This window comes from Magnolia sinica, chromosome 9, assembly GCF_029962835.1.
Source record: "Magnolia sinica isolate HGM2019 chromosome 9, MsV1, whole genome shotgun sequence".
Lineage (NCBI taxonomy): Eukaryota > Viridiplantae > Streptophyta > Magnoliopsida > Magnoliales > Magnoliaceae > Magnolia > Magnolia sinica.
This window is the reverse complement of record NC_080581.1, coordinates 71,387,272-71,399,698: the sequence shown is the minus strand read 5'-3', so window position 1 is coordinate 71,399,698 and position 12,427 is coordinate 71,387,272.

Below are 12,427 nucleotides of genomic sequence, written 5' to 3'. Positions count from 1 at the left end.
CATCTACCATCCAATAGTGTCAGGAGATTATTCATGTTCTGATGCATCATGAAATTCGAAATGGACGGTAGATGTCCCTTTGCATTTTATGCGGCCATTGGATACGCGGTCGTTAAATGAAGACTCGACCACATAATTAAAAGATCGTTCATGAATCATGAACATAGATGGCCCACCATAGAAAGATCATACTAGTTGGGATATCTTAGTATGACGGTGCACGTGCATCGATAAGACTAATCTGCTCCAACTTTTATCATGGAGCATCTACGGATGGTCTGGATTCACCTAAAGTACTACCACATGTGATGCCGAATTGCAATTAAGAAGGGAAAGCGTACTGAGTACTGAGTAAATTTTGTGTAACCCACTGTGATTTATTTAGTTTATCCACTCCGTTCATCCATTTTATAGGATAATTTTAGGCTTGATACCAAAAGTGAAGTTTATCCAAACTTCAATTAGACCACACCACAGGAAACAGTGTGAATTGAAAGTAACTACTGAAAAATTATTGAACGCCAAAGAAGTTTTGGATCAAGATAATATTTGTATTTTCCTTTCATGCATGTCTGTGTGAATAAGTTTGGATGTCACATAAACATTACTGTAGGCCCTAAGAAGGTTTCAACCGCGTAAATCATTATTCCCTCTGTTTCTGTGGTATGGCCTACTTGAGCTTTGGATATGCTTCAATTTTTGGATAAACCCCTAAAAAAACCTGGAAAATTGGCTGAACGCGTAGATAAACCACATACATTCACTGTGCGCCCAACAGAGTTTGCTCAATGGATAAAAGTCTGCAATCCGATTTCGTAAGAACCAGGGCTGTCAAACGGTTCCCAGATAGACTATATCTGATGGAACCGTTCCTATCTAATGGGTTCGGATCCAACTTTGGACCCCTTAGGAAATGGGTGGGGTTCGGGTCCCAACTTTTTGGTCTAGGCTAAAGTCAGGTCTAACCGGTCCGAATCGGTTCCAGCGGATTACGTGCCGCACCATCCTCATCCAACACACTGTCGGCTGGGCCTACTTTGTAGTATATCCATGCAGTCCATCCATTTTTTTTTTTTTAGGGCCTAAGAATGAAGCAGAACTAAATCTCAGGTAGAGCATGATATAGGAAACAGTGGTTATTGAACTCCCATCGTTAAAAACTACCTGCATTTGCCATCCAACATGTTTGATAAGGTCATACCAACTTAAATAAAGGAAAATAATAATTACTTTTATTCAAAACTTTTGTGGCACAAATTTTTTTTTTAATGCTCAATCATGGTCCACCTGAAATTTGGATTTGCTTCATTTTCTGGCATCGTGTCCTAAAATAACCTGAAAAAAACTGATGGACAGCATATATATACAAAGTAGACCTGAAAAAAACTGATGGACAACATATATATACAAAATATGCATTAAGGTGGGCCCCACCAACCAGGCTGCATGCCGGACTCAGTTAAAATCGAGCCACCTTGGGTGCATTTGTTTTAATAGTAACGTTATTATTATTATAAGGGAATCAAAGACTTGTTTACGCATAAACACATGTCAAAACGTGTGCAATATAACTCATCCATTAGGGGGATGCGGATTGCGTCTTACCCGCCCTTCTCCGGCGGGGAACGGGCAGTATCTTTGAGTGGCCACAGTGATGCATCACTGTCCATCCATTATTTCGTATCATTTTATGGTAGAAATCCAAACATGAGGCAAATCTAAAGCTAAAGTAGACTACACAATGGGGATTAAACTCTTACAGTTGAAAACTTCCTGGGGCCACAAAAGTTTTGGATGGAGCTGCTGTTTGTCTTTTCTCTTCATCCAGGTCTATGAATAGGTTGGATGACCCACACCACACGAAGCAGCAGTGATAATGATTCTCACTAATGTTGAAACTTTTCTAATTCCCACCGTGATGTTTATTTTTCATCCAACCTTTCATCAAGTTACATGGACCTGGATGAAGACAAAACACAAATATCAGCTCCATCCAAAACTTCTGTAGCCCAAGAAGTTTTCAATCATAAGAGTTTAATCCCCATTGTGTAGTCCACTTGGATCTGCCTCATTTTTGGGCTTCTAGCTTAAAATGATATGAAAAACTGGATGGACGGTGTAGATAAGACCCATACATCACGGTAGCCAATCAAAGCTCCTGTCCGTTCCCTGGTGGAGAGTGGGGGTAGGACACAATCCGCGTCCCCATTAGGGAGGTTGACAATATAAATGCTGTTATTTTCACTCAGACTGGATTTACAAATGGGTAGATGAACCCATCAAATTCCACTCTGGGTCTTCAAATAATATCCTTAGACCTGATGAGACCCGGATTTGAATAGCAAGCTTACAAATACTATAGGACCCGAACTCACCCCATTGATAGCCCTCACCATCTGCCTACAAAGCATCTAGAGAGTTTTCCTTGTGATAGTATTAAAAAAATCTCACTGAAAATAAAATATCTAAATTTAATTTTATCAACTTTTAATTATTTGTAAATTATGTGTATGCATACCGAGAATAATTTGAAATTAGTTATATTTCATATTAATTTTATAATAAAAATTGTGAAAATTTAAAAACTACCAAGATTTTGAAAATCTCGCGATATTGTCATTGTTTAGTTTATTAATCACAAAAGTATCATGAGATTTTCATAATCTCTATAATGTTTGTCACCATGGTAGGAACTAAAATTCTCCTCTTAATTAGCCAATATATCCAAGGTTCAAACATCTATTAAAATCTTTGATGAATCAATCCAGGTAAATTTCCTGAGCAATACAAAGCACAAGCTCGTGTTTTTGCGTCATTATGGATGTGGTAGAATGGTTTATGATATTTTGAAGCCTGTTTTCAAAATCAAAAGGAGATCTTATTCTGTGACATGCTGAATTTTGCACATTAATTTGAAGACTCGTGTTCTCAAAATGTATACGGCATATGAGGCTCATGGCCCACTAATCCAACGCATTGATTGGATTGGCTCACCATGGATGGGAATGTATAAAATCATTGAGGATTCCAGCCTATCATTCATTTTCTCCATTTCCATTGGATGTGGACTGTTTCCATGTTTGCGCACGGTCCCATTTTCTTGGAAAGTCTAAAATTTCTCAAATTTGGTGAAAAAGAACTAAAACTAGTAGCGCAATGCATGAGGCAGAGGAAATGGTTTGAAAGTTGTAGAACAAAGGATGGATAAGTGGTTGTAAAAAGTAGGTTTTTCGATAATAAAAGCATATGACTTATCTTAGAGTGCATCTTTATCTAAATTACTTAAATGATTTTCAATTACTTAAAAACCCAGTTCATGTTTTTTCATATTGCATGGTTATATTGCTATCGATGTCTACTTGAGTGCTTTTGGGCCTTTGGAGTTCTCATTGCGTACTATTTAGACATTATTATCTCCTTTTCATCGTCAATAAGACATGACATATTGGATGAAAGAATCTAAATTTGATCATTTGAAGCCTAGTCAATCATATTTCATAACTAACCTTCCAAGAAATATCATTTTACCCTCCCTAAAAATAGATTCTTGGCACTATGGTGCCATTTTGAAAAGGGCACAAAAGGCAATTACATCCTATTTACGCCACCCACGCACGGTTTAACTTATAAAATGGTATCTTGTTTGGAAAGTGTAGTCCTATGTGCAATGATGTATCATAAAAGGGCCATCGAAACGGCCCCAAGCGTAAAGTGAGAGCCAAACACATCAACCATTTGTCACATGGCTGATTCGCTTAATGCGAGTATCATATGTTAAAACAACCCTAAGGGCGTGCTAGTCCCAGCAAGGAAGTCTTACATTAGCAAAAGCACATTCTAACGGGCTGTTAGATGACCAACATGTCAGCACAATTTCACATTATCGTCATTTTTCTGGCATTATTGGCGGGAGAAAATGTTCTTAAGAAAAAGTGGGGATAGTGCCAAAATTGCACAACATAACAATCATCTGGCAATTTGTTAAAGTATGTTCTACTGGAGACAATTTCGCAACTTATAACCAAACTAGGGCTAATTTCATGTTATTTGTATTTTGGTAGCCTCTCTCTTTCTACATATGCATCTCTCTTTATTAAAGATACACATCTCTCTTTATTAAATACACAAATCTTCAAGAACGTGAGATTTTTCATTTCAACTCCTTGAGATATTTTCTTATCAGTTTATAAAAATCTAAGACAAGAAAAAGAAAAAGAAGAAGAAAATACAAGCACTAAAGGTGCCACGAAGGTAAATAACTATCTTCTGTAGTTTAAATAATGAGACGGTTTTCCATTAGTTGTGGATATGAAACTTTCCTATTTAGTACCTAATATCCAAATATTGGGCCAATGGTCCAAGCCATTCATCTTTGGTCCCCATCATAGATGTGTCATGCCTTGTAAATCTCACTAATTGGAAGATCCTAACAATTAAATAAATTTTTTTAAATTTTTTTATCTTTGCTCCATTGAATTTGAATTATTGCATTGTTAACCATGTATTTACAAGCCAACAATAGTAAGTGCTCATGGTTCATTCATGATAAAGAACTCAGATCAATGGCTTAGATAAGTCAATTATGGCCCCATATGCACAGATTCGTACCAAATAGGAAAGTTTCTCATCCATGACAAATAGGAAACCTAGTCTTTTAAAAGCATTCATCTTTGGCTATTTGTTGGAGCCAAAAAAAGGAACGTATATCACATGCATAAAACGTCTTTAAGAGCCCATTTGGATCAAAAGTTGTTTAAGATAAGTTACATATGTCACAAGTTACTTATTTAGTTCATACTTATTAAGTAGAGGGGTATGTTTGGTGAACAACATATTTATCAGCTTTTTCTCTCCTTATGCATCAATGTGATTCCCACTAAGATGAAGGGAAAACATAATATATATATATATATATATATATATATATATATATATATATATATATATATATATATATATATATATATATAGTTGAAGTGATTGAGTACCTTTAAGTCAAAAAAATTTAGTTATAACTAATCATAAATCAAACTTACTTATCTACTGCTGTAAGTAGAAAAGTTAAATTATTTTTCCTACTACAAATCTTGCAAAAGAATTAGCAACTTGCATAAAGCGACCCAAACATGGATCTAAAGCATTGAATCTTCAACAGAAATCTTTAGATTCTAATGGTAATTATACAATTTGACTTGGAGATAAATATTTAAAAAATGTTAAAAGGTCAACTGCAAGATTTCTTTTATTAATGTTAAAAATCTAAATTCTGAAGGTTCTATAAGGTGCATCAACCTCACATTTTTCAAGTGAATTTTTGAAATACGTAGCAACCTTTAGTAACTACTTTTTTTCCATGAAGAATGGAAAAATAAGCTTCATAAAAGATATTTTCATTCCAAGGCATCCAAACACTCTTACAACTTTCCATAGTATTTTTAGGCTTTAAATTATAAAAGATAAAACCATGGAATGCAAACAGTGAGTTCAACAATTTAGTGGATTTAATTTTTGTTAATGTATGCCACTTGTACAATTTTTCAGTGCCTGAGTATCAAGCATCAAACTCCGTCAGAGCATCAAATAACCTACCAATGTGAAAGAGGAGCCATGTCTTAGTGATCAAAATGTTTGTTATGTTAGGCTGTGGAATTTCTATTGTTGGTCCATGTGATCTTTACATATGAGAGATTTTTAGAGCATGCTCCATCTGCAATGGGACTAAACAGATCAGTGGTCTCGATTATCAGATAATGGACCCCACTTGGAAATTATGTGGGCCACCGTTGTTAGATCTTCTGGCCTGGAACGTTCAATTCCTCCCGGTGACCATTCTGCCCAAAACAAATGGGTGACTAGAGAATTTGTTTTAGCCGTTTATTTGTTTTATACCTGTGGCCAACCTAAGGTGTTTACCGGCCTGATTTTCGAATCAGAAGATCTAATTAGTACATCCAACCGGATGGAACTAAGATTTCATTCACGTGTTCTATATGAAGATACATCCACGATAGCACCCAAAAGATGAATGGCTCAGATTAGTTGAGCATCTTCACATGTGGATTGCGTCCCCCTTCACAGGAAGTTACTGTAGTCGGAAGCTTTGTTGGGCCCATAGAGATGCCCGTGATGAATCGACTCCGTCCATCAGTTTTACAAGACAACAATAGGACAATATTCTGAAAATCAGAAATACCCAAAACTCGTGTCAGCCACACTAAAAGAAACAGCAGGAACAGAAACGTCCACCATTGAAACCTTTCTAGAGCCGATGATGATGTTTATATGCTATCGAAACTTTCATAAGGTTATTACCACTCAGAGTAGACTTTTAGCCTCAGTTTCTCACCAACCGAAGCAATAGGGAAGAGTTTTGGCCTCAGTTTCTCATCAACCGAGGCAAAAAGTGAATTTTTAACCTCAGTTCCTTTACAATCGAGGCTAAAAACTATATTTAACCTCCTTTCTTTGAACCGAGGCGAAAAAATTGAGGCTAAAGGCCTACTTTCTTGTAGTGTTGTATACTATTTAGATATTATTATCTCCTTTTCATTGTCAATAAGACGTGACAAATTGGATGAAAGAATCTAAATTTGATCATTTGAAGCCTAGTCAATCAATTTTCATAACTAACTTTCCAAGAAAATATCATTTTGCCCTCCCTAAAAATAGATTCTTAGCACTATGGTGCCATTTTGAAAAGGGCACAAAAGGCAATTACATCCTATTTACGCCACCCACGCGCGGTTTAACTTATAAATGGTATCTTGTTTGGAAAGTGTAGTCCTATGTGCAATGATGTAGATATTATAAAAGGGCCATCAAAACGGCCCCAAGCGTAAAGTGAGAGCCAAACACATCAGCCATTTGTAACGTGGCTGATTCGCTTAATGCGAGTGTCATATGTTAAAACAACCCTAAGAGCGTGCTTGTCCCGGCAAGGAAGTCTTACATTAGCAAAGGCACATTCTAACGGGCTGTTAGACGACCAACATGTCAGCACAATTTCACATTATCGTCATTTTTCCGGCATTATTGGCGGGAGAAAATGTTCTTAAGAAAAAGTGGGGATAGTGCCAAAATTGCACAACATAACAAATCATCTGACAATTTGTTAAAGTATGTTCTACTGGAGAAAATTTCGCAACTTATAACCAAACTACGGCTAATTTCATGTTATTTGTATTTTCGTAGGCTCTCTCTTTCTAAATATGCATCTCTCTTTATTAAAGATACACATCTCTCTTTATTAAATACACAAATCTTCAAGAACGTGAGATTTTTCATTTCAACTCCTTGAGATATTTTCTTATCAGTTTATAAAAATCTAAGACAAGAAAAAGAAAAAGAAGAAGAAAATACAAGCACTAAAGGTGCCACGAAGGTAAATAACTATCTTCTGTAGTTTAAATAATGAGACGGTTTTCCATTAGTTGTGGATATGAAACTTTCCTATTTAGTACCTAATATCCAAATATTGGGCCAATGGTCCAAGCCATTCATCTTTGGTCCCCATCATAGATGTGTCATGCCTTGTAAATCTCACTAATTGGAAGATCCTAACAATTAAATAAATTTTTTATTTTTTATTTTTTATTTTTTTTATCTTTGCTCTATTGAATTTGAATTATTGCATTGTTAACCATGGATTTACAAGCCAACAATAGTAAGTGGTCACGGTTCATTCATGATAAAGAACTCAGATCAATGGCTTAGATAAGTCAATTATGGCCCCATATGCACATATTAGTACCAAATAGGAAAGTTTCTCATCCATGACAAATGGGAAACCTAGCCTTTTAAAAGCATTCATCTTTGGCTATTTGTTGGAGCCAAAAAAAGGAATGTATATAATATGCATAAAATGTCTTTAAGAGCCCATTTGGATCAAAAGTTGTTTAAGATAAGTTACATATGGTACAAGTTACTTATCTTAGTTCATACTTATTAAGTAGATGAGTATGTTTGGTAAACAACATACTTATCAGCCTTTTCTCTCCTTATGTCTCTTGATTCTCACTCCAATAACTTGTGAAAAGTAGAAAGCCTATATATATATATATATATATATATATATATATATATATATATATATATATATATATATATATATGGAAAAGGTACTATGCGCTCGACCTCACGAGTCCGGCCCATGAGGTCAAGCTGTGTGGGCCCCATCGTGATGCGTTTTGAACATCTACCCCATCAGTCAGATGCACCATTCCGTCGTGGGCCTAGGTCTCAAAAATCAAGTCAATCCGTGACTTGTGTGGGCCACACCACATACAGAAGTGGAGAGGGGCCGTGCACCATTAAAACATTCATAATCATTTTTTGGGCCCATCGAGATGTGGTTTGCAAATCCAGCCCATCCATTATGTGTGACCCACTTAGATGAGGGTTCAGACCAAGTTTTAGACGCATGCAAATTTCAGGTGGGCCCCACCAAGTGCTTTTATATGTTTTAATGGTGTCTTCACATGATTTTAGATGGTATGGCCCACCTGAGTTCCGTATATGGCTGTTTTTGGGATATCCCATAATTTAAAGGGGACCCATTAAATGCACGGTGTTGATGGTCGACACGCATCACGGTGGGGCCCACACAACTCGACCTCACGGGAGCTTATCATGAGGTCGAGCGCATAGTACCTTTTCCTATGAGTTCGTCCCATGAGGTTGAGCTGTGTGGTCCCCACCGTGATGCGTTTTGAACATCTACCCGATCAGTCAGATGCACCATTCCATCGTGGGCCTAGGTCTCAAAAATCAAGTCAATCCGTGACTTGTGTGGGCCACACCACATACAAAAGTGGAGAGGGGCTGTGCATCATTAAAACATTCATAATCATTTTTTGGGCCCACCGAGATGTGGTTTGCAAATCCAGCCCATCCATTATGTGTGACCCACTTGGATGAGGGTTCAGACCAAGTTTCAGATGCATGCAAATTTCAGGTGGGCCCCACTAAGTGCTTTTATATGTTTTAACGGTGTCTTCACATGATTTTAGATGGTATGGCCCACCTGAGTTCTGTATATGGCTGTTTTTGGGATATCCCATAATTTAAAGGGGACCCATCAAATGCACGGTGTTGATGGTCGACACGCATCACGGTGGGGCCCCACACAGCTCGACCTCGCGGGAGCTTATCGTGAGGTCAAGCGCATAGTACCTTTTCCCATATATATATATATATATATATATATATATATATATATATATATATATATATAGATGAATGAGTGACCACTTAGCTTCATAGAAATTGACTTATATCTTTACTCTCTATAATTTGATAAATCTTTTTATACCTCTAAGTAGAAAAATTAAATTATTTTTTCTATTACAAATCTTGCAAAAGAATTAGCAACTTGAATAACATGGATGTAAGGCATTGAATCTTCAACAGAAATCTTTAGATATTCTAATGGTAATTATACAATCTGACTTGGAGATAAATATTTAAAAAATGTTAAAAGGTCAGCTGTAAGAATTAATTCTTTTCTTAATGTTAAAAATCTAAATTCTGAAGGTTCTATAAGGTGCATCAACCTCACATTTTTCAAGTGAATTTTTGAAATACGTAGCAACCTTTAGTAACTACTTTTTTTCCATGAACAATGGAAAAATAAGCTTCATAAAAGATATTTTCATTCCAAGGCATCCAAACACTCTTACAACTTTCCAAAGTATTTATAGGCTTTAAATTATAAAAGATAAAACCATGGAATACAAACAGTGAGTACAACAATTTAGTGGATTTAATTTTTGTTAATGTATGCCACTTGTACAATTTTTCAGTGCCTGAGTATCAAGCATCAAACTCTGTCAGAGCATCAAATAACCTACCAATGTGAAAGAGGAGCCATGTCTTAGTGATCAAAATGTTTGTTATGTTAGGCTGTGGAATTTCTATTGTTGGTCCATGTGATCTTTACATATGAGAGATTTCTAGAGCATGCTCCATCTTCAATGGGGCTCAACAGATCAGTGGTCTCGATTATCAGATAATGGACCCCACTTGGAAATTAGGTGGGCCACAGTTGTTAGATCTTCTGGCCTAGAACGTTCAATTCCTCCCGGTGACCATTCTGCCCAAAACAAATGGGTGACTAGAGAATTTGTTTTAGCCGTTTATTTGTTTTATACCTGTGGCCAGCCTAAGGTGTTTTACACCCAGATCCATATCTCATCTGGCAGACTGAGTGGAGATACCTCGTTTCAACACTTGAGGTCTTGGTATCGATCCCTAGCGGGGGTGGCTAACATGGAGTGTGTGTACTGACATGGGTGTGTACTGACAAGCTAACCCAAAAAAAAAAAAAAAAAAAAAAACCGAAGGTGTTTACCGGCCTGATTTTCGAATCAGAATGTCTAATTAGTACATCCAACTGGATGGAACTAAGATTTCATTCACGTGTTCTATATGAAGATACATCCACGATAGCACCCAAAAGATGAATGGCTTAGATTAGTTGAGCATCTTCACATGTGGGCCCCATGGGGCAACTCATGCTGGTCAGCTTGAGGTGCGGTCAATGCACTATAAACTCTTTAGGCCCGTGATGAATCGAATCCGTCCATCAGTTTTACAAGACAACAATAGGACAATATTCTGAAAATCAGAAATACCCAAAACTCGTGTAGGCCACACTAAAAGAAACAGACGTCCACCATTGAAACCTTTCTGGAGCCGATGACGATGTTTATATGCTATCGAAACTTTCATATGGTTATTACCAGTCAGATAAAATGTATTCACAAATATCATCGGATAAAAAACTTTTGTGGCCCCCACAAAGGTTCCAATGGTTGTAGTTCAATCCCGTCGATTTTTGTAGTCAGTCACACCTAATGATTAGGGCAGATCTCATGCATGTGTGGTAACTCATCTCTCCATCTTTAATCACACTGCTCACGTACGTGGTCGTGCACGAAACCTCAAAATGTCGAATTGTCAAGATTCATGAGAAAAAGATGCAGCGAAAGCTTCATGCTAGCTACCAACCCAAGAGCACAACACAAGATACATAAGCACCATGAATCACCTCTTCAATTGTGGTATGACCCACCATGGTTTGAAAGATGGAGGCGAACTACCACCTTAATTTTAGCCAGAGTTGTATTGGGCCCAAATTAAAATATTAGAAATGGCCTGTTGCTCTCGTACAGCTATGAGTTATAGTGCTCCCAAACATTGGACACTCAATCTAGTCTATCGATCCAGACTATTCATTAGATCCAACACACATTTCATTGGTTAGGGAAGCCTTGCACTAATCTGACAAATATTAACCATTTGATTATCGACTATTAATATGGACGGTCAAGATTGTTCACAAAAAAATTAGTCATTTCAACAATTTGGTCCATCTATCTATTAGGACCGGCCCATCACGAATTTCTTATGATTTTAAAGAACGAGTTTTATTAGGGAATGGTGTACATCCCATCCATGTCTTGGAAAAACAGATTTATATAGAATATAATACAAAACCAAGGATGGGTCCCTACTCATCGCTTAGTGGTTAGACTCACAAGAGTTTCAACATAGAAGTCATGAGTTTGAGGCCGAAGGGTTCGATTTACTGATCAGTTTAATTTTTGCATGATAGTTCACGATCTCTAATACATAACTTCCTATAACTAAAATGAGATGAAATCATTTTCAAGTGATAAATAAACAACGCAAGGCGAATCCCTAAAGAGAGATAGAGGTGGTGAATTGGTGTTTGAGACCTAGGCCATATTCCAGGTGGGATTGTAATTGAGCATGCCCAAACTGCAGAGCTGTGCTGGCCACGTTTGAATTATGGCATTGCTATTTTTTTTCCCAATGCTCATTTTCCTCATTGATTGTGATCCTTGGAGAATGCATTGGACCGATTCATGTGCTAGGGCAATCTTTGTGGTCAGTCACACCTAATGATTGGAGCGGATCTCATGCATATGTGGCAATTCAATTCCCCATCGTAACTCACACTACTCATGTGGTCGCGGGACGAGTTAATTAATGCCCGCCTTTTCAGTTAGAAGACCCAGCACGGTTACGTCCAACTGCAGTTACAACATAGCACTCTCTCAAAAACTAAAAATGTAACATTATCAAGATTCATGAGAAAAAGTTGCAGCGGAAGTTTCTTGCCAGCTACCAACCGAAGAGCACAACATAAGATACACAAGCACCATAAATCACCTCTTCAAATGTGAGATGAAAAAGTGGCTCAAGTTGTATTGGGGGGAGGGCTTTCATGGGCCGGGCTCAGCCCAAGTAAAATCAAAATTTGAATAGGCCTGGCCCATAGACCCAGACCGGAACAATTCAAAATTTGGGCCGAAGTCAACACCAAGCCCCATTGACAGCCCTTATTAGGGCAAATTAAAATATTAGAAATGCTCCGGTGCTCTCAGAGCATTGCGAGTTATAG